This window comes from Etheostoma cragini, chromosome 9 (assembly GCF_013103735.1).
Source record: "Etheostoma cragini isolate CJK2018 chromosome 9, CSU_Ecrag_1.0, whole genome shotgun sequence".
Lineage (NCBI taxonomy): Eukaryota > Metazoa > Chordata > Actinopteri > Perciformes > Percidae > Etheostoma > Etheostoma cragini.
Genome location: NC_048415.1, coordinates 11,330,594 through 11,355,135, shown reverse-complemented (window position 1 = coordinate 11,355,135; position 24,542 = coordinate 11,330,594). Strand labels below are relative to the sequence as shown.

Genomic DNA, 24,542 nt, shown 5'->3' with positions numbered 1-24,542 from the left:
ACAGTACATATACACATGTTTGTATGAATAAATAAAATGACAATGGCATAACTTAGGGAGAGAAAGTTTAGTTTTTACTGATCTTAAGCTTGTTACTGAGCTGTAGCAAGTTGCGAGGCACATTAATGTAAACTACATGTTTCATTGAGATACAACACTTACATTTTTTAACTATATTGTCTGTTGTCTTTAGGCCATGGCTGCTTAGAAAGGGGACTATGTTAAATTATACTCATCTAGAGAGCAAAGATGACTGTGAAGTTTAACTATTTTCAACATCGCATGTATTGAATCTTGTGGAGCACTGCTTTCTCTCCATTTACTAAAAAAAACAGTTTTTTGGCAAAAGCAAAGACTACCGACATCCACTTATTATGTTTATTAGGCAATCTTGATAGAACCTCGATTAAATGGAGTACAGGGTCAGGTTGAATAAAAAAATGTTGTCACATCACACATTTTTCAGAAAATCATAGTTAAACAAGCAACAATCAAAGTTTAAGATTGGAGAAAAAAAACACCCTAGTTATTATTAAAGCAACACTATGTAACTTTTAGCGCGAGCTGTAGTTCCAATGAGACAACCTGTAGGGTGACCAAAGCTGGAAAAGTTACAAACTGTTGCTTCAAGTTGAAACACTTCAGGCTATTTTTTCATGCACGTGTCAATTTTGATATTTTGGGCTTTTTGCTTCCATAACATGAAAAGTTAAAAGAATCATCCAAAATACACATTTAGGTGTTTATTTTCCACACTTGCTCGTTGTCTGTAGTTTTCTCTCAAATCCACCAAATGTTATTATTGGATACCACCTCATTTGCTTATTTAAACATACAATTTCAGAAAATTAATACAAAAAAAACTTGTTTTAATGTAAATAATCAACTGGGGAACTATCATTGTAATATCTCTTGTTTAAAATGTGAAGCCTATTCACCTGTAGTGTCTCCTTATAAAACTTAACACCTAACCCTCTAATACTCAGTTATTTCTGCTTGATTAAAGACTTAATGGCTGTGGATTGATCAGCGTTAATTGACTGTGGCCTTGAAACATAACCAACTCATTCCCAGATATTAAACCCAGATGTCACTCACCAATTGTCCTCGCCTTTGGATTAAAATATTGCTAGTTATGATTGGTGCATGGAAGTATATTTGACCTCACCTTTTTTCCAACTGAGCCCCACCCACTTTAAACCAGTGAAAAGTTCACAGAGAATAACACATATACAGAAATCTCTCATGAAATAACCAAAACTGTTCTCTCAAAGGTGGAAAAGCCTCTGACACCACCATGGCTTTCCAAAAATCTCCATTCTTTCTTACAGAAAGACTATCTTTGTGTAGAGTTTTCACGTAGATTAGTTGTTAATGAAACAGGCCGATGCAGGTCATTTTTGCAGGTTTTACAGACTTCGACCTCTGAAGCTGCTGGTTAAACTCATATTCTTATAAGTGGTATTCAATACAGACTGGCCATTTTCCAACTTGTATTGAAAGGCCAATATCAGCATGATATATTGGTCTAACCCCCCCCCCCCCCCCCAACACACACAACTGCTCTTTACTTCTTTTACAACATGTGCAACACAGCCACAAACTCTTTTCATCCCTACCTCCAATGGCTTTAGCTTTGGTCCCCATCCTTCTCATTAGCCAGCACTGGAAAATGAGGATTCAGTAAAAATACAGAGCATCATTAAACACTGTAAACTGTACACTTGGAATGGCAAAAAGAGCCCTGTAAAAGGGCTGGAAGAGCGCCAGGGAACCTATTTAATCCCTCCAGCTGCTGGTGTGAGCTCCTGCAACAAATCACCTATTCTAGAGGTCTAATTTGTAAAAGACAACAACGTAAAACATACACAGAGTGTAAAATATCCACTAAAAAAAGGTATTGGCCCTAGTATACTGAGATATATGAGACTGGAGGGAATATATACCTGTCAGATTAGTAATTCTAGTCTCTTTCATGTTATCATGCACAACACAGCGAGGATGTAAACTGTAGATAAAACTGTTAAGTTAAAATAAATGAATGGACACCTAAGTATAAAAGCCAACAACCAAGCAAAAATCCATAGAAAATATAGTACAGCTGATTAAAGTTAAATATTTGGACATTGAGTAAAAGTTGGTAATTTCTAACGCTGAGCCATGAATGTTAAACTGATTTTTCACAAAAACATGCATAAAAGAAGAGACTTGCAGCTTGTGGTTGTCAGGTTTTATGGCTCTACTCTTTTCTTTGCCTTTCAAAAAATGAAACTCAGTCCAAACTATTCAAATATGTGTGCATTCCTGCTCAACAACAATGGCACTACGTATTCCAAAATGTTACATTTTAGTAAACATATTTGAAATAAGGCATAGGTGGTTCTGATAGGGTGATTGAATGAAGACAGCATGAACAAAATTTAATTTTAAGTGGACACAAATAGCCTCTTTGTGTGTACTTTTAGCTGACGTGATTGGACCACAGACAGATCTGAGCACTCCGGAAACTGGACCAGAGTATTTAACTTGGAAGGTTGAGGCACAATGAGACGGCCAGGCTCACCTCACCCAGCCTCCCATAAATTCTCACCCACTTCGGTCCTTCCCATGCTGCAACGCCTTATCCTTATTCCACATTTCAGTGGAGATGAGATTGTAGATGCAAAACTGTGGCTTAATTGGAAAGTTATGGGAGTGCGATGTCAAAGTGCAGCTCGAGACACAGGAAAACAGACCAGGGGATGGAAAATAAGGCCGTGGACAGCAGCCCCTTCAGTGCCGTTACAACAAAGTCCGATCCCGGGAGCGTATTTTCAAGTCTGCCATTTGTCTATTTCACGTTATTTTTTATTTTCATTTAAGTGAGGGCACGGTAAAACTGAGTTGCCTCTTACCCTTCAGAACTCTTTATTTCAGGAATATTACCTAAATCACTGGAGGTATGTTGGAAAAACAGGACACCCCATAAAACCCAGAAAAAGGCCTCCTGTTTTAACAGACTCAGGGGGAACTGAATCATACTCTTTGTGAAAAGAGCACTTGTGTCGGATTGAAAGACAATGAAACGGGACAGGCAAAGTTCAGGAGCATTTTATTATCTTTTTCTGCTTTTTTTCCAACAGATTTTAGACAATTTGGACTCACGAGGGAGTTATATGGAATAAATTGTGACTTAAGACCAAAAACAAGCAAGCCATAGTTCCTTGTGATTTCAGAAAATGACACAATGTATTCCTGCAATATGGCCTCAGTTCGGAGGTTTAAACTGTGGTGGGACTGGGGGAAACAGGGGCAAGGGGTGACTGAAGCTAACAGAATCTTTAGCTCAACCTTCAATTTAGCTGATTGACAGATGGGCCAACCTGTGCCCTTTTTATCTTGTTATCAGTGATCAGAGGGGGCGAGGAGGAGAAAGACACAAAGAAAACTAAAAGTACATTAGGATGGTCAATATGACATCATGCAGGTTGAAGGACTTCTCATTGGTAACTCAATCCTGTAAAGTGCTTTACAGATTTACCAGATTAGTTTATAATTGTATATTTATGGGGTTTGACATACGTGCACAAAGTATTAGTTCCTGGGTTCCTGTGGCGTGTACCGTAGGTTGAGAGATCAGAGTAAAGTGCAGGTCATTTACTTATGTGTTCGCTCTGAAATTTTACAAAGGCAACAAAGGATAGACAAATGTTACAATTCTTCCAAGGTGAACAAAATTCCTCTAACACCAGTGTTACAGCCATATTTGCAAATTCTTTGTTTGCTTTTTTGTTTTTCTTGGAGTACCAGCTGGGTGAAATGTTTTGTGCCATGATGTTAAAGCCAATCAGAAGAAATTATTCAGTGTTTGACTGATGATTGTGAACTGTCCTTTGACTTATGCATTACCACACACCATCTGTAACTGTAAACAGATAAGCATATGTTTTAAATAGATTAGAGGTCATACTAGATGATACAATCTTTTAGGGATACACCGATTATTGTGCCGTTTTTGGCAGTTTGTTGATTATCTGCATCAGCGTTTTATTTGCCTGATAAGCAATGAAGTTAATTAATTAAAAGTGTGCTACTTGGCTCCGCTACAGCTCTGTGTCTGTCCCTCTGGTTTAGCTTCACTCACCACTGAGTCTGACTTAATGTCCCTCCCACAACCCTATCTGGCTATGTGTTATGATCAAAGTTAGCAATTTCTTAAATATTTGCTCAAAGCAAAAAACAATCTTTTGGGTTGGCGTTTGTAACATTCCAAAATCTTTGGATTTTCACTGTAAATGCATTTCTATTTCAAATATCTATTTCATCAACTATATCAGCCTTGAAAAACCAGTATCGGTCGATCCCTACAACATTTTCTGTGAAAATACATATTAAGTCAATCACTATGTTGTAGTCGGGTGCAGTAGATGTTCATAATTGCAAAGTCAGCTTTCCAAAGCACTTTAACAGTAAATGTATGTAAATTTAGCAGACATAAGCACCTTTCTCTTCAGTTTTATTCCTTTTTTCCCTTTTGAATTTCAAGTAAGTGCCTACAATATAAAGTACATGACAACATTACCAAGGCAGTCTGGTCGGTGCTTATTTCAAAAAGAACTGTTGCACAAATGAAAGTAACTCTCTTGATCGGTGTAAGATCTCTTATGGTTGATCCCATGCAGACAACCTTCCTCATGCTTTTGTTCTTGAATTGACATTCCAAACCATACCATTCCTTTGGTCACACCAGGTCTTTGTTAAAAAATGAAAAGCTGCCTCAGATCCACCCTCTGAGTCCCAGTGCATCAGGCAAGTGGGGATTCTCTCGTTTCATGCGGTAACTATAAAACATGCCCAAAGTACTTGGAACAATTTTGTTTGCAGCCGCAGGCAGTATTCCCCTGAAACACTTAACAAGAGACAATTACAAACTCGTTTCAAATTATGACCGCCTGCATTTGGTAGTTGTCAAATGGCTCAAATGCTTTCAAAACTTTTAAGGCCAAACGAGCTTTGAATTATTGCTATATGTCTAGGCAGCAGCGGTATGGAATGCTAGCTCAGGATAAGATCACTGTCAAAGAGTGTTATATGATTTAACAATAAAAAGAAGCTACCCGCCATAAAGAATATTTAAAAATAAATTCTCCATATTGTCACAGCTTGAGCTTTGATGTATCATTGAGTGCACAAAGTCACACAAGATAATCAAATCAGGCAACCTTTCGCTCACTTATCACATTTTTAGGCCAGCACTTGATGCATAGAGAATGGATTTGTGTGTGAAAAGAAGGAGATCGGTATTTTGTATTGCCTAGTGAGATGTATCTAACCACATTAAAGAAACCCTCTGGTGTTAACAACTTAACTCCTCGCAGGGATGATGTGATGTGTTCTCCCTGCATACATTTGCAATCTGGTAGCGATCCCCTCCATCTGCTTAGTGCATGATATATTTTTATTAGATGAAGATGGATTTGTTTTTTTTCATCTGACTGCTTCATCTTAAATCATTTCTAAAAATGCACAAACATTTATTGGTATGCCTCCTATCCTGTCATTTGACACACACACACACACACACACACACACACACACACACACACACACACACACCAGTAAGGCCGTAGCTAACATGCAGCAGATGCCCAGGCTGTGGGAGAGTGCACAGCCAGTGAGCTGCAGAGGGAGGAAGTCAAGTGTACTGTTTTTTACTCTCCTGCCATGCCACTTTTCTTTATTTTTTTTTCCAGCTTGGCCAGTCCTGTTGTGGCCCGTGATGCAGGGTCCCAGGGGCCTGGCGGTGAAATAGTAATATGGACCATCTGACACCTGTCAAAACAGCCCTGTTAGTTGAGCGTCAAGCCCTGTCAGCTTGCAGAGGAAAGTGCTACGCAGCCTCTCAATTTTCCCCCTCCTTCCGCCTAAGTCTCCCTCTCTGTTGCTCTCCTCTGTTCGTCTCTCTCTCTCCAACACTGTCTGACTCTCCCTCTGCATCTTTCTCCTTTCACTCCTAAATCTTACACTAATTCCCTCCCTTCTTCCCATGTATCTCTTTTTCTCATTTTCTCACATCTTACTCTGCGTGTGCGTGAGTGTGCATCTTGTCAGGCTCTGCTCCATATTTCTGCTCATATGATCCTCATTCTAGATGGGTCTAGCCACATCTGACAACAATATGATCTGACAGCGAGGAAGTAGCATTTGTTTTTTAAATTAATTTCTCTGAAACATTCTGATTATCATGTGTGTCCTCCTGTGCAAACATAGGCTCAGGCAAGCTGCTCAGGATGCCAACATTACAATAATGCTCTTAAGCAAAAGATGTAACATTTACTTGTCATGGCAAAACTGTCAAACTCAGATTATATATGAGTAATGTAAGATGCATCAGTATGTGATTTAATAAACAAAAACATTTATTGATCACACTAATATAGGTGAAGTTTGAAGTTTTTCCCTAATTCTGTACCTCACCCTTTTCTTTTCTCAAACCGGCTTCCGTTCCCACATCGCATTCCTCCTCTTCGTCCCTCATCTCAGCAACATTCACTTGTTACACCAGTAATACCATACACTACATTCACCAAAGTACAGCGCTTCTCTAACATGCTTGCCCCCCCCCATTATCTTCACCTCACAGTTTCTGTTCCCCTGCTACTCCTGTGCTGGCATGCCAGCAGATCCAGAGATGTGGAAGTGGAGAAGGAAGATCAGGCTCAGCAGCCCTACTAGGAAACACATTATGTCACGGTCTCAGTTAATCTCAATTCAATTACTATCAGCTCTATCTTTTTACATTAGATGCCGGCAATTGCTGTCCCCGTGTGGAGCAGTAACTGGGTGGGTGGGGGGGGGATTATAAATTATTATTGTATTTGATATAATTGAAACGAATTCTGAGAAATTCAAATTGCATCTTAATAGAATGTTAGGCAAACACCAACAAATTTGCAGATGCACAGACTTACCAGATGTCAATAACTAGATGTTTGGATGGTAAAATTAATCCCTTTTCAATGTCAGTAAAAAAAAGATGTGCTGATATCATCCTAAAATGGATAGTTGCTTTGTCACGAACCATCACAAACTGGGCCACATGGCCATGAAAAAAAATGAGATGCACTCAACAAAGCCAATGGACAAATCATTTATTAGTTTAAATTGCAAAGCAAAAATAAACTTAAACTAACCGTGGGATGTGTAATCAATGAGTTCAGTAAGACGAGTGGGTGCATGAGTGAAATAATGAACGCATAGTGTTGAATGGTGCAGCAAATCATAAAGCAACCAGGGCCAGGATGATGGTGTGTCAACGAGGAGGGAGCACAACTGAATCCAAAAGACCTTTTTAAAAGTTCACTAGCTCATAGAGCACAGGTGTTGCCAGTGAAACAAATGGGCCAAGGATCTCCCCGTGTGTTCATGGGCATCGGAATAACATTTTTCCTAGTGAAGTCATCACAGTCATCAGTCAGGTCATTTCATGTGGGAATCAGAGGTGGGAAACTGGGGCTAGATGTTGCCAACAGAGTTTCCCAGTTTGTAACACGTTGTTGACAACTGACGTTTGATGTAGGCAACTTTGGTTCACTGAAAATATTTCAATGAACTTTTTATTGTGGACAAACGCCTCTGCCAAGAAACACACACAGACATAACATGTTGCAAATTACTCATACATAGGCCTATGTCTAAAAAAATCATGTCCGTGTCCTTTGCTATTCGTTGTCCTGCAGATAACATAAACAAACACCTGTCTGTCTCCATGTTTTAACACACCAGATGACCTACGCCCAACAGTTGGTGGCAGTCATGCAACATGTTATCATGCCAATACAACAGAAGAAGAAGAACACGCATTTCGACCATGTGAACGCTTGCAGTCGGAAAAAAAACGTAATCACATGGGTGGTCCCTGATATTCCCAGGTGGCATGAATACATCATTCCACTCTACAAACAACACCCTCTGCCACACCCACCTGCAGTACCTGCAATGAAAGCAGCCACACAAACAAAGTAACAGGCAGACATGGTGGTTTACTATGTCACTAAAATATAAGCAAGGTTTACCGATCCCGGCAAATGAAATAGTCAAATAGGGTGTTTTTAGGCAAACCAGGGTCTTATTTGTCCTACAAAAGCATAAGTGAAACAAAGAAAATAGAGTTTTTCCCAAGCATTACAGCAGGGTGCAATTGTTGAAAGGAAATAGTCAAGAAAAGAAACACGAAATAAACCAGCATGTTCCTCCACTGCTTTTCATGTCTTATTAAAAACATACCCCTGGATAATCTCTCATATCCTGCCTATTACAAAAAGCGAGCTGGGACTGTCACAAGGGAGACTAAGGGCAATTGTTTCCAGTGTAAAGTCATTAGAACTTATAATGAGTCCCAGGCAGATGATTCCACTGTCCTTCCCTTTTCACTTGTCCTCCCTGGTCAACAGTGAAGACTAATTCTGATCCAGAAAAGTATGCTCTTCTTAGATAGGAAATCCAATACAAGAATTCAATATCCAAACGATTCCACCCTGAAAAAATTGCAATATTATTGACGGTATATTTTTTGACCTAGGTTGACTTTGAGCAAAATCCTGCACTTGATTGGATTTCTCTGTGACATTGATCATGACTTACACAAGGCATGCCATTGAGGTTTTCTGCTTCTCGTTCAACTGTGCCCGAAGCACCAGCAGCTGATGTTGATGTGTTTATGTTGCCTAGCCATTTTTCTTTTGTGTTGGCTCCTCGGACAATGAGTGTAAGAATAGGGTGGTACTTGCGGCAGCAGTGGTTTGAGTGGTTTGATCTAATAAACTTTCTGTTATTAAAAGGACAGTTATGTTATGTTTATTATTCTATAACATCAAAAAGGCTCCTTTACAGCCACCTATTCACTATTTTTCTTTAATTATCTCACTGGAAACAAAGTGGGATAATGATGACGTTTTATATAAACTGAATCTGAGGTATTTTGACTGCTAACTTTGGCTTATTCTTTACAGAACACATGTTGTAACGCTGATAGTGATGTTTGGAACTCAGAGATACGAAATCCGTTCAGATTAGGAAACATATACATTCTGATGATAATTAAAATCAGCAACAGATTGCATGTAGAGCAATTTGAGAGCTACTCTGTCATAATTAAAACAACTGGAGACTCTGTACAAGCTAATATATGGGTCCGATAACATTTTATTAAATCGGAATCGGACCACAGGGGTTTATGTCACTTCCTGTTCAGGCTGGAAGCTGTCCGACTTTAACGCAGATTTTAGTCATAGCTCCCGGCTGCTGCCGCCTGCTCTTGTCCACTTTACAGCTGAGGCGCAGTTCATCTCAAACGAGCCTAATGAATGTAATTGCCTTGGTTAGACACACCAGGAACCAGATGAGAGGTTTCACTTCCCCTGCTCTCCTCTCCTTTTTTTTCCACACCAATAATGCCACTCTGCTGCTATATGAGAAGATATGATGTACATTCTATGGCCCAGTTACATTTAAGTACCTACATTTCTATGTCAGGATAATGGACCTTGGCATTGAGATGCATGAGGTGTATCTGATCCAAGTGGTTGGGCTGATAAGGAGATGGCTGATGGAGCGTGGGACGGCAATGGATCCTGGCTAGCTTGGCTGACGAAATTATAGCAGAGATAAATATAAACAGGCCCCTTCACAAGTGTTGGGGAATAATAAGCATAACCTCAATCAAAGTTAATGATGTCGTATTAAACAGCATTTATTGAGAGAGAGGGAGACAACAGCTGTGACATCTTGCATTCAGCAGGAGAGATGGTAAACGAGATGTGGCGGTTGGTGGCATTTATAAGCTCGCAAGCAGATGAAGGTGAAAGTGGGCGTGATGTGGAAGGGTCAATAAGACTCCAAGGGATGCTGAGGAGAGATTGTAAAAGTTCTTTGCTCCATAATAATGTTGCATAGGCAAGTTATTTTTTATCAAGCCACAAGCCTGCAGTTATTTTTCCTTCTCAATGTCAATTGTTAAGGCTGATTGAATTAAGATCATTCATATTCAGTCTGGCCAGTTATGCCTCATTAAAAAGTTACTCAACAACCCATGTAGAAGCTTTTACAACGCATAAATAGCTGTCTGTGAATATGTTTGTGTATGCAACAAACATACTGACAAATGTAACCAGTGTCATTAAGAATTATGCAGAATAATGGCAAATTTACGTTTTCCACAGCAAATAGTTCAAACCAAAGAGCTTTGTTTATAATAACATTTTCCAGACTAAGCGTAACTAAATGCTTCTTAGTTAAATGGTGCCACCATGCTCTGAATGCACGCCAGTTGTTTGTCTGGATCTCTGTTCCACCAATCACACTGCTATGTTGGCACACATCTCTAGAGCAACTGGGCTGGCCTTTTTTTCGCTGGGCTTTCCCCAGGGGCCTGAAGGGGACATGGGGACGAGGGGAAGGCTTGAGGACAGAGAGTAACATTGGAGTTGATTTTGGCCTGAGCCACAGATTTCTGAGATGAGTCGGACCTTTCTGTTTCTCAGCTACACCTGGCCCAGGACACAGGAGATGAGGCCCCAGGCCGGCTTGGCCCGCACAGTCTAAAACATACAGGTGGTGCTGGATATGTTTTCACTTCTTGGGCTGTCGCTTGCTATTGGCCAGAAGTAAGCATTTATTAAGGTGACTCAGCCACTCATAAACAGCTATTAGTAAGGGATTTTCTCCAGCTCAGATTCGGCTCGGAGCTTAGCAAGCTGGTGGACCAAACGATGATGTGGCAAGCGAACAACTTTCCACCTATTACATCACCGTCGAGGCATTCTGTGATGACCCTTCTGGCAGGATGGTCAAAAATGTTATGACTCCTTAGCACAGAACTCAACTCTTTTCAGCCTTATGTCTTTGCTTCTCAGCCAGTTCCAGGGATTGTGCCTTGGGGTCCAATTCAAGGTCAGCCACAATAATGCCCAACTAGGGAACAATCCAACAATTCAATGTCAGCAGTTCACATCTTTTCTTCTTACTCCTCAACCTGAAAGTTAGAGAGAAATGGTGTGACATCTACAGTCTTGAGTTCTCCTCCGACAACAGTTTGAATTGTTTCCAATCCTGAAATACTGTACCTCTCTACCATATCCCATTACCTGTCAGTTTGTATTTCACTTTTTGAACAAGAAGGCATATTATTTTCCAGTTTAATGGCATGATCTCTCTTCGGTGACTGTCAGCAGCTTGGAACATTGTTTTCACTTTTTCAGTTTTGTCCTTGCTTCAGTGGACAGAACAGTAACAGGCTCTATTGAATTTTTTTTTATGAAATAAGTGTAAGCGCTGCTTTACATCTGTATTCAGTGCGGAAGTTAAAGTGAGTTAAAACAAAAATTAGGGATGAGTTGTTACTAAGGCCAGAGCACCAACGTCTTTGCGGATGAAGGCCCTATTAAAATTCAAAGTGCTTTACATTTAAAGACAAAATGTTTAAAAAATAAATAAGTTCAAACATTAGAACAAAGCATAAACAACTAAAATAGGAATACAGTATAAGCATCAACAAAACAATCTACAAAATACACACACACACACACACACACACACACACACACACTCACACACTCACACACTCTCACCCTCCCAGTCACAAACTGGCTTCCTCTTTGCTTCATGTCAAAAAAATATCTGGATTGCAGGGACACAATTCCTAAAATCCCCTGTTCCTGTTAACACATTTTCATATAAACATGCTATATGCATTACTCACTGTAACATGACCCCAATTTAATGCATCATTTTGCTTTTAGACAGCTGCATTACCGGTTTGTAAACAGATGTGTGCAAATAATGCATGCATTGTTTATATGTAAAGTAAGTGGTGGCATTGATTAACACAAGGCTTTTTTATTTTCCACAGCATAGTAGACCCCTCTTACGAGTCACCACACAGTGCTGGTACCAGTCCAGCTGTGTGAATATATGCAGTTCTTGGTGGTGTGCACATGTTCAGAGTCAGAGAAAGAATTGAGTTGGTTATTGGTTTGCTGTGAGTGCTCCTACATTATAAGTACCTCAAGCTGAACACACCAGAGGGAGAGGATTTCTGCTCTAGAGATCTGCTTCCACGTTTAGTTGCCTCACCAACACTGCTAATTAAGGGCCTTTGGTACTGGCCCCAGTGCTTGTGTGTCTCCACTCTACCAGAGGGTCTTCAAGCTCAGTGGGCATCTGGGGGCCACTGAAGAACTGTTTGAGGCAATGGAGCATACATGACTATGTCACATAGTGGGTCACTGTTTTAACCCAACTGAGCTTTGCTTCTTCATTGGTCCCCACATCAGGGTCTGCTGGTCACAGAAATTAAGCGGCAATTAAGGCCTTGAAACAGCAGAGAGATCAAAGTAGACTGCTGGAGGAGAAGACACTCTGGAGGGTTAAGCACTTTTATAAAGCAGCAATAGTCTGACTTAATAGGAACGTGACCACTGAAAATACATCATATTTTTTCCAAATCAAACAAAGAGAGGATTGTGTTAGTTGTGAATATGGGTTAGATACTTGAGCGTATGTAACTTAATTGTTATTCTTCTACAAAATATTCACACACAATATTTTTGTATTGGTGCAGAGTATAGTTCAATTCAGTGGGACATCTCAATCTTTCAACTTGTCAAAATTGAGTAATTAAAAAGAAAAAGGTTGCATAGAAAAAGTACAGAGAATTCCAACCGCTCCTAGCCATAATTGAGATTTCTGTATCTCTGCTAATTTCTATCAGTATGACAGAGAAAAGAAAAAGAAAGGAACAACAAACAACGGCTTTCATCATCTCTCACTTTTGTTTTCCTGCCTGACTCAATGCCAATCTCAGACCAGTCAAACAATTTCTTCAATGAAATGAGCTTCATGGATTAAAATGCAATTTGCTACAGTTAATGAAAATGCATTCTGTATAAATACGGGAGTGCTTATTGAGTTGGGGTTTAGGAGGTGGGGGGTGGCTTTAAACAATGAGAACCAAAAGGTCTTTGTAGAGAGGCTTTCTGATGTTTGCAGATAGGCCCTGCTGTTCTTGGGAGAAATGAGATAGCACGGGCTAATTTAATTTCGATATGTGTTGTAAGTTCATGCAAGGTTACGGGGGGGTGGGGGGTGTGGGGGGGGCTAGGGTAGGGCACCGCAATACAACTGAAAAAGCAGGCCAAAATAGAAGGTTCAAAGGAAGTTTTTGTTATTATTTTTTGGCAAGTTGTTAATTACAAAGTGTGGGACTGTATCTGCCTAAGTGCTTTGGCCTTGTTTAACGTGGGTACAAAGATGCATTTTAAATAACCAGGCATGTACAAGTGTGTGTGTGTTTGGGTTCATACATGTGTGATTCCTCACACTTGTGTATTCACAATTCGGTAATTTTTCATGTCTCTGTTCTATTCTTAGCAGAGCGACCACCTGTCCTGCCACCGTCGCTTCACAAACCAAACAAACCAAACACAGTTAATAAGAGGCTGATTATAAATCACATTATGTCTTTACTTTGAATTTAAGTTCTACTGTGAATAGGAAAACAACTGTGTGTGACGAACTGTGAAGTACAGCAGTTTTCTATAGACAGCCACACCTTTCTTGTTAGGACTCAACACCACATTTTTCAGCATGCCATGTTGCTCAGAAATATGCCAAATTTGTCCTGTGACTTCTGTTTGTGACACCGAGAGAGCATATGCTGATATATGTGTATCTCACTCAGCAGATTCACCCTAAGAGAAAGTATATCCCTTGAGAATGTGTGTGTATATATAGGAATGTGTACTGTGTGGGTACATTTGCCTGTCCACAATCTAATGTGTATGAGTGGGTGAATATTTTCTGGTTGGAATGAGTGTTTTAGATGAATGTGTCTGTATTCACAGAGATTTGCATGCCTTACAATGCTTCCCATAGACCTCAGCAGCACATTGGCACTAATTTCACAGCATACACTCATTAGGCTTGCTCTGCTATGTGGGAGCAATGTGACAGGGTAGAGGTTAGGTTATATCCACTACAAGGCTGTGTGAGTGTGACTGTTTGTGTGTTGGGGTTAGCTGAGAATGTTGTTGGCTCTGTTTGTGCAAATCTATCTGTCTGAGAGCATTTGTCTGTCTGAATATCTCCTTGCGTGTTCACAAACATGCATAAATGTGTGTGTGTGTGTGTATGTTTGTGAGTGTGAGATGAAGCAACTTGTGGCGTGTCTCGTCTTTCTGGCGTAGGGAGGGTTTCGCCTCACTGCAGGGTGGAATGCATTCTAAAAGTCCTCCGAATAATTTGTTTCATGGAAAAAAAGATCAGCAAAAGCCTTTTACCAATTCTTCCATATCAAATCGCTAGACCACAGCACACATTCAGTTTTCATTAATGCCCCCTGACACACTACAAGGATGGATAGAATGATTACAAAACATTATGCTGCGTGCTGCTTGAATGATTTAACAATTGTATGTTGCTTTTCACATTCCCAATAAATAAATCAACAACTAATATTGTATGGTTGACTATTGGTGCTTTAACAAAATGTTATTTACACAATGAGATTTTTGATAAATATTCTCCAGAAATGATTTAATGACTTAGTGGCTGAAGTTAAATAATTAAACCGCTAAAACAGTCTGGTAAGTTCAGAAAATGAAATCACTTTACTGTAAAACAGCCTGTAAAACCAGGTAAAGAGAACACTTACCATTTTACGATATATCCAAAACCTAAGACAATCTCTAGTCTCATTTTGCATTTAAAACCCTCTTAACTGTTCATGGTAAAGGACCTTGATTGCAGGAACAGGTCAATCCTCAAACCCCCTGATGATACTTTATTGATTGGAATTTTAGCACCACTCTGTGCCTTTAACACAATTTACACCCACTGACATGCAAACCCAATCCTGCATAAAGACGGACTTGGCACATGTCAAGTAATGACAGGTCCTCAGCAGCCATCTTATGATTTAGAACACCAGACACCAACATATTAAATATTCAAGCGGCCAAGGGGGGATGAAAGGTTTCTAAGTGTTACCACTTTGGTCTTCGTATTGACTTATTGCCTGCTTAATGCTCAACCTGTGCTCAGTGTTTGACAACGTGAGTGTGAAGGGAAAATCTGATAAGCTGGCCACTCAGAACAAGAAATACAATCCTCACAACATTTGGCCTGCCATTAACATTTGAGCAGGGCAATCAATAAGGATAACAGATGTGTGAATTAAGAAATAAAAAGCATAGGCGTCCTGACTGTCATGCCATCGTAACAGCCTGACCTGTCTTTTGATCTAAACCCAATGTAATGTCTGACTGTTAGGGAATGGGAAAGGGGGGTGGGGGTTCACCGCCAGTGTTAACTCTTGTGCATGTGGAGGGATGCTGACACAGACAGTGCTGTCTGGACGGAGGGCTTAAAATAAAGCCGTTAATAAAGATCGCCGAGGTGATGGACCGCTGAGGTTGAGTTGGAAGAAAGGAGTTGAGGGACTATGCCGTCCCTGGGGATGGGGGTGGGACTCTGTGTTTCAGTTCAAGCTACCAAGGAGGTGCTTGTTACAAGAAAGCGAGTGTGTCACAGAGAGCAAGAGGATCCACAGAGATGCACCTCACCCCGACCCTAACATTACATCGGCATCACAGGCCTATCCATCTCATTGACAGGACGGTGGCGTCAAGTGCCAGGGGGTGCGACGTTGCTGACACTGGAGTGTGCCACACACACACACACACACACACACACACACACACACACACACACACACACACTACTGGAGCCTCAAGCCCCCGTCACTCACATCTGGAGGGGGAGGGGGCAACTTGATCCGTGTCCACAGCTTGGGGGGTCGTAGCAGGAAGGACGAGTGGGGGCCCTTTCACTTAAGCTGATCCCTTCCATGCAACTCTGGCACTTACATATGAGGTCAAGATCGTAAAACCTCAGAATGTACAGTTGCTGGGCCCCTGATCGCATGGGGGGGAAAGAGTTGAGACCTATTTGCATCCATTGGTGTACAAACATGTGAGGTTGTTTGTGTGCATACATTTACTTAATGTGTCACAACTTGTCCTATAATATGGGAGCAGGGTTAGAGAGGAAATGACCCAGGTTTTCTGTCATGACTTGCTGTGACTACAATCTCTTATCCTCTCTGTGCACTTCAGGACAAATACATAACCGTTTATGTGTGTGGGTGGTGCTGGAAAGCAGGAAGTCCTGGGGCAGCTGAGACTTTGCCCAACCTCAGCTGACCATGTCTCTCTCATTCATCCTTGTCGTGCGGATGGCGTTGCATGCATGTGTGACTGTTTGACTTTCCTCTGTAATGAAAATTCCACATGTGGCACATCAGACATGGTTGACGTTAGCTGTCGTCACCACTCACTGCTCATCCTGGTCTGAGGGGCCACTCAGACTGCACACTCACAAACACACACATACACATACACAAAGCCCCTGAATAAAAAAAAACGACAAATGTTTCTCCAGTCGACTTTCTCTGGGGAGATATAGTGACAGGCTGAACTGTTTAAGCCAGCACTTTCAAACCTCCCTGAGATGATGGCAACTTTTCATTGCACTTCTCTCCCTCAACCATTAAAAGCCACCAGAAAACTTATCCAAACACGTTTCAAGCAATTGTCCCCATGATAAAAGATGAAGTAATTCTGAGCAAAACACTCTTTTCTCTTCAAATGGATTACTTTGAAAGACACAAGCAACTTGTGTGTTTGTGAGAAGTGTCATCCAAACACCTTTTCAGAAACGTTTTCAGAGACGTCAAAATGTGTTTGTCGATATTCCTTCGTTAATGGGTAATCAATGCAGCGACAAGGGGATCACTTCACTGCGAGACGCATTCCATTGAGCTGCAAAGAACCAACAACTGCATCAACAAACAAAAAAACGGTCATTATTGAACGTGAGTGGAGATTTTCTGACACAATGCAAACTGCTATTCTGCAGAGCAGCTTGGAATCATGGCAGAAGACCCCAGCTCTCTCACGCTCTCTTGTCCTCTGATACTGTTTATTCATATTATTCATGAAATAAAAAATATTGCATGTGAAATCCTAATCAGGAATTGATCACAAAAACGTTCTCTCGCTCTCTTTCTTGCTGTATGTTTTTGGCAACGGATGGTGACGATGGGATGGATCTTTAATAGATTTGTCTCGGGCAGCACAATGGGAGGAGGGATCGTTGTTAACATTATAACGTATCGATCGCTTCGACTCCATTTCCCAAGGCCCTGTCAGACAGGAGCCATTACTCACAGCAGTCAAACCTACCAACCCCACACAAACACACACACACACAGACACACACATCCCCTTCTCATGGCTGTCTGTGACAGTGCCTGTCTACACCGTTTCACTGCGTCTTATGAACCCTTTAACCCTCCTTGCATCCCACTTTTCTACAATTAAGTCCTTTCCCTCATCTGCTTAAATGGGCAGTCTGTTGAGGACATGATTCTTGCTTGAAGGAATGTACTTTATATATCCAACTGAAAAGATTGCTGTTGCTTTGTTCATGTTAATTTACAGGCTATGTATGCACTGAAGTGTAGTTGTCATGGCTAAAGGCCCACCATAGCAGTTTGTCTTTCATGTTTAAAAAGAAAAGAAGCCTAAGAATAAATTGGGAAAGTTCTTAAACAGCAGCAAAGAACACTGTGTCCATTTCTCTTAAAAAAAATGTCAGAGAAATAATGGTTATGATAGGTTAAGATGGCCCTAGTGGATTTATTTTACACAAAAGTCAGTAGGCTATTTTCTGTATATCAGTCTTGTGCCTTCTGCCATCACTATGAGTGTGGGAGCACAGCTATGCAGCGAGCTAAACACACTTCCTATAAAAGTTTAGGGCCTTTGAAGTTTTTAGTGGTTCAATGATAGTGATCGGAAGACTCAACTCAGAGAAATATGGGATTCCATAAATTAGGATTTGACCAAAGATAATGTAAAACTGAATTAAGGAAACTGGATTCACATAAGTACTCACTGGCTGTCAAATAAATTCCTCATATCAGGATGAAACAAATTGTCAGCAGTAAAGATCAATGTTAAAGCTGGTAAATCTGGTAAACATACACTGTGCAGTCCATTAGGAAAGTAAAAGACAGAGTAAAATACTTAACTTTTACAGTTAGCTTAACATTTATTTAACATTTACTTACTCACTGGAATGTTGACAGCTAGCGTAGTGATAAACTGAACACCGAATGAACAATTTCACACTGGATTGTGGCTTGCAGAAGAGCATTAACCATGGTTTTGCAATCTTGTAGCTAGTGTCTACCTTGGATGGCTAAGACATCACGGCTAATAATTAAAATGGAAGTTTACACTTTGCCACGGCAATGGTACCAAAAAAAATGTGTGCCGCTCTGACTCTTCTGCAACGTTGATTTGAATGGGATGGCCTTTCTATCCATTTTTGTTAGCCTGGGCAGTAATGTCTGTGCCTCATCCAAAATGTCACTACGTGTAGAATTACATGGCCTGCCTGAGTCACTTTGTATTTCTTTGACTTGTTTGTTCATAGACACTGATGGCACTGCATTACAACATGGAACAGGTGAAAGAGGCTAGTTCCCTCTTCCTAATAATGCTAAACCAATTAGCTCTTCCCGATCTCGCAAAACAATTTCCATTACAAGCCTTCTCCATACCACCACCACCGTTTCTACTGTGCTCCACAAAGCAAATGTGAAAGAACATAAAGGCAATAACTTAGTGTGTAAAATGCATAGTTTTGCAGTGCAACAGTCAATAGAGGAAGCCTACGCAGAATACCCACTGTAGGTACCTATAACTGCTGCATCAATTTCTTGAAACAGAAGAACTATTCAGCCCGCGTTCTGAGCGTGTATCAGTGAAGGGCAGATATGGGAATAGTCGGAACAGACGGAGTTGTCTTTCTGGGCTGCAGATGTCTCTTAGCTGTACAGGCTGTATGGGATGGAACTGACAGGCTTGAAACGTCCAAAGACAATCGGCTTCAGAGGGACTGTCCAAGCCAATATCCAGAGCAATGGATCTTCCCGGATGTTAATGAGTTGTGATTGTTACCCGGCTACAGGCTTGACCTTGTGTGTGTGTGTGTGTCTGTCTGTCTCTGTGTGTGTGTCTGTCTCTGTCTGTGCGTGTGTCTCTGTCTCAGACACACTTTTTCACTACAGAAACAAGAGAATGTCCATTCCTTTATTAAACAACTAAAAACATGCCTGTTCTCACAAACACCACAGACGGAAAGACTTCAAAACCCAGCTCTCTGTCCCATATTGCCTTCCAAAAAATCAAACCCACCGAGCAACCAGCAGTGGATCCATCATGATTGGCGAATCCAATTGCCTTGGCCTTCACCGTCCCTGCCCATTTGATGACCCACTGAAGATTGATGAGCAGAGCACACCAGGGTCAGAGAAGATACCTTCGTTGCCCCACCACCATGACGGTGAAAACTTGTCTATGATCTGCAGCCTGAAAGCTGTCTCCTTTTTTTCCTCCCGATTCCCCTTGTTGAATGATGGTATGGAAAATGGATAGTGAGGCCCGATACTTAAATATCAATTTCCCGGACGGTCACGCATCACCTCCAGGTTATCTGTCTGCTGTGTTATTCTTCTAAAGGTTTGATTTACTCCAACCACCTACGTATCCCAGACTTGCTGTTATTGTTTGCAATTTTAGATTTTAATTTCTATTTGGGTCACTGAGTTGCTTTTGCTTATTCATCTAAGAACAGTGCTACTTTAAAGGCTTAATTATTTTCTTACCAACTCACATTTGCTGTTAATAGACTCATTAAGCACAGTGAAATGACATTGCCAGCTGGACTTTTGATGTCAGTCACAGTTAGTTCTTTGAATTCCGTCCTCCTCAGCTGAATTTCTAAATGCTTAGTCAAACTTACGGTCCTTTGTCAAAGTTCTGGATCATAGTGTACCCACAGTTTACTTGTCTGCTTGATTGTCCCTTGAACACATTGGGCCCTATTTCAACAATCTAAGCAGATGGCATGGAGAGCCAGGTGCAGGTGCGTTTAGGGCATGTACAAATCCACTTTTGCTAGATTAACGGCGGAAAAAAGGGTCTGTGCGCCGGGTGCCCTAATCGTGTGTTTTGGGCATAACATGCAATTAACCAATCAGAGTTTCTTCTCCCATTTCATTTAAAAGCAAGGCGTGTTTGTATCTTGGCGCATTGTTATTATGATGGCGAACTTGCTAAACTGGATTTTCAGGAGAAGAAACTGATCTGCTTGTTCGTGAAGTGAAAGCAAGTAAGCAAATCATATCATACTATTTCACACTGCAATATTTTTAGTCTTTTTGCATGTTTGTGTGTTGCTGCATGTCCCTGTGTGTGTAGGTAGCATAGTGTGTGCATGCTGTGCACGAGCCTAGGACAATTTTACTAATGCCCTACTAATGTCTAGGGACAAATCTATCTGTAAAATTCTGTTTATAATAGTGTTCATTTCTATATTTATTCAGTACATATCCATCCTGCACTTATGAAACCATTGTATATCCTGCACTTACTGCTATTGCACTTCTGGTTAGACCCAAACTGCATTTTTTTACCTTGTACCTGTACATGTGTAATGACAATAAAGTTGAATCTAATCATCTAATCTAATCTAATCACAATGAAATACTGTGATATTGTCCATCCATGTGGCTGTACGCATAAAAGAGAGCATTTATGTCCCTAGTACACATTTACAGTTTGAGAGGTAACTGGGGCCCCGGTGAGGGAAGTAGCGCACGTAGCAATCCCTTGCCCCCATCCCCATTTGTAGATAATTAAAGGCAATGAAAAAGGAAACACTTTCTCGGCTGCTGAAAAAGCACCCACTCTCCCAGGACATGTTCGGCTGAAGTCTACAAAAGATGTGCACAAAAGGCTGAATGAGTGACTGCACAGCGGGCTTTGCAGGATGGCCCACTGAACAAATCACTGAACGCACATGAAAAAGGTTCCTGGAACCCCCCCACAGAGCACATACTGTGTTGAAATCCAATAAAATCATCTTATAGAGGAGTTATGGTCCAAAGAAACAGCTGTTTTAAACACGCATGACATTGGTTATTATGTAACTATAGCTGCTGCCTGGATAATAAAACAAATCATATTAATGTTTTAAGATTAAGTCTTAGAATAAACTGACATGCATAGTACAAAACAGCAATATCCAAACAAAAAAGTAAGTTAGTCAGCTAGATATTTATATGGCTTTAGATTGAAATTGTCACATTTTCATTTTGAAATGACAAATAGGATTTATAAATTCAGAATTTGTTTTGAACACAGTAGTTTGACAGAAAAACAGCTAGTAAGTTAGCCTTCAGTCAAGTTTCTTTTCTTCTTTTTTTTCTTCTTCAATCATCATAGTTTTTTCATTAAGTTTATTTTGTCATACTTCTGTTATTTCATTTAAGCTATATTTTTTTGCATCACATCTAGGCTAAATGAATGGAATTAACTATCTGCTTGGGAGACAAAATAATACATATTCAAATTTTATAAATTAGTGCTTTGGGAAAATTGTCCTTAGTAAAGTAATTTATGTGTGCAGTCTCATGGAAGGGCTAAAACATAATTCAAAACCCTGTAACCTTTAATTCAGTGCCATCCTGGAAGCTTTTGAAGCCCATTCCGCCTAGGCTTCTATTCTGTCAGTGGCTGAATATTTTAGTTCCCTCCTGCATCGCTATACAACACAGCATCTCATTTTCACCTGTTTTCAAGGTGATTGATCACACTTCCCCGCATTCACCCATTTGATTGTGCCTACAATATGCCCTGTCTGCTTTTCAGGAGCATCTGGCAAAAAGAATCAGTCACAGGCTCACCAATCATTTACAGGACCTTGCAACGTTCTAACATTAACGACTAGGACTGTGCAAAATGGAGAAAATCCGATATCACAATATTCTTCACCAATTACATTGACATTGATATTGCGACGTTATTGTAGGGTTGCCAATTGTTTTCTAGCATACATGCATGCACAAAAATGGTGCAATGTTAAAAAATATCTGCAATTCTTCAAATGATATTCCCTCAAAATGTTTCACAACAGATTTTCTGAATTTAGTTAGTATGTGCTTGTTTTTATCAACATAATTGTTTATCACAATATCTCGATTTATGATTTCATCACGATATGACTCCATTGAAAGACAATAAATCATCATATTGAATTATTGCCCAGCCCTATTAACAACTTCTCTTTCTATACCTTTTCCTGCCCTCTCTGTCTCTATAACCTTACTTTGTCTTCTCTTCCGCATAACTCTTCCTTTCTCATTAAGGTTCACTATGCCTCTTGCGTACGTTGTATTTCTTTTTTTGTCTCCTTCTCTAATCTTCATGTGCTCCCACTTTTCGGTATGGCCAGCGTTTTCCTTTGTCTCTCCTTGTCGTCCTACATTTTGTCTATTCTACTTTGTCAAGCTATCACTATCACCACTCCTGGTTTTCCAAAAGAGGCCAGACGGCTGTCATTGAACTGGAGAGGAGTCAAGAAACCTAATTTGTTGTCTGATTTCGAAGCTACCCATCTCAGTCAGTGGCCCTGACCCTTTAAAAGCCGTGGTGAATTTTAATCACAGGTGAAGTTAGAGTTGGGTAACAGTGCCAGGGTTGTCCATACCTGAAGGACAATCTGTGACAGCCCTCACTGCCAGCAGTGCCAGTCCTGACCGTATGTGAGAAGGAAAATCTGCGTGTGGGTGGTGTGTTTGAATGAGGCACATATTTAGCTAGCATCAGGGCAGAGATGTATTGACAGCTAACAGATATTCACAGTTCATAATATTGTGCAATAAGCCCACACATATAGTGCAAACTGACAGTGTCTGTGTCACTCCGCATGTGTTAAAAAAAACAGAGTGACATAGAAAGAGATGAGAAGATTTGCAGATTAGTAGGTGTTAGTGTGTGACTGCCCTCAGAGAAACCAGCATTATTCTGTTTGCAGAAGCACACAGGTTATATTAGCCAAGCAATGTCTGTGAATAAATGTGAGTTTATTTAAGCCAAGAGGATCATTCTAAACATGAATACATTATGTAAATTGTGGTTTATTTATGTTATACTTTTATTCTTAAAAAGTGACAATGAGGGGCTTTGTAAGGAATTGTTTGACACTTTAAGAAATACGCCTTTTTTGGAGTTAGATGAGAATTGATCATCTCATCTAATCTGAGCATCATCTTGCTCAGAACCAGGCTAGCTGTTTCTGTCTTTGTGCTAAGCTAACCAGCTGTTGGTTGTAGCTTCATATTTAGTGGAAGGAAACAACAGAAATGTGGTTGGGTAGTATAACTAAACCCTATGGGGATTTTGGAGGGCATTATAGAGCCCCCTGTTGGGAAAAATATTTACGTAATTAAATTTCCCAAATTGTTTTCCACAATTTGGGAAACAGTAAATATTCCAAATATTCTTTCCATTGGACAGAGACACATGCTTATAGGAAGGAAATCATTTGGGTTTCCAGTGTAAGCCAACAAAAGGCTTTTAAAATTGAAAAAGGGATTTTATAATCCATCTGTTCATTTACACAAATTCAGTAATGATATACTCACATTGGAATGATACATTCCAGAATTTGTGTGAATGCTGTGGCTGTTGAGTTTTGGCTCCGCTTTTTCTCTGTGTGGTAACAACACCAAAAGCAGTGAATCAGATATTTAACACATCAAATCCTGGATTTGATTTAAGTGATGTTTTGTTAAAAGATTTTACAAAGATTCCGTCCGGCGTAACTGGAGCTGAGGCATTTGGTGGGTGGAATTAAGTAAACATAAATGTTGTAATGTGCTGATACATGCAACGAACAAATCTTCAAAAAAATAGATGTTTAGTGATCTACAGTAGGACTATATATATTTCTTAATTTGCTTGCATTTGTTATAGCTTATCTTTACATACTTTATATTTATATGTGATTATGGCAAAGTAAGCTCATCAAGGACTTCAGTTGTTTTGGGGGTACTGATGGCGATGGTGAGTGGATATGACACATGCCTTTGGTGTGAGAGACCGGGGTTTGAATCCCACTGCGATACATTAACGATACATCAACCATTGTGCCCCTGAGCAAGACACTTAACCCCTAGTTGCTCCAGAGGCGTACGACCTCTGACATATATAGCAATTGTAAGTCACTTTGGATAAAAGCGTCAGCTAAATGACATGTCATGTACTAATAATAGGTAGTGCTACAACATTGTGAATCCAAAATAAGCAATACTTTCCATACTTGTCTTTTCTCCTATTGACAGAATACACTAAATGATCCCATGTATTCTAATCCTGAGGTCCCGAAAGCCTCTCAACTCCTTCTCTCCTTGTATCCATCTGGTCCTCCCTCCTTCCTCCAAACATTGAGCATAGGGGTTGTGCTTGAATGAAGCATTATAATAGCTCAAGGAAATGGCCCTTCTTGAGAAACTTTCAGGGAGCTGTCAAAGGGAGAAGATTAATGCCTAGCCAAGCTCTCCAGGGGACTGGGACCCCCACTGTTTCTCTCTT

At 40.4% G+C, this 24,542-nt stretch overlaps 2 long non-coding RNA genes across 2 annotated transcripts in view; one reads left to right on the top strand and one right to left on the bottom strand.

Moving 5' to 3' along the window:
- Positions 1 to 24,542, top strand: part of LOC117950501 — a 786,205-nt gene that overhangs the window by 204,033 nt on the left and 557,630 nt on the right. The window lies entirely within an intron of this gene.
- The window catches only part of LOC117950498, a 6,767-nt gene continuing 4,231 nt past the window's right edge, over positions 22,007 to 24,542 (bottom strand). The window contains exon 3 of the long non-coding RNA XR_004657919.1: positions 22,007 to 22,088. This is a non-coding gene — a long non-coding RNA (uncharacterized LOC117950498). The remainder of the gene's footprint in view (positions 22,089 to 24,542) is intronic.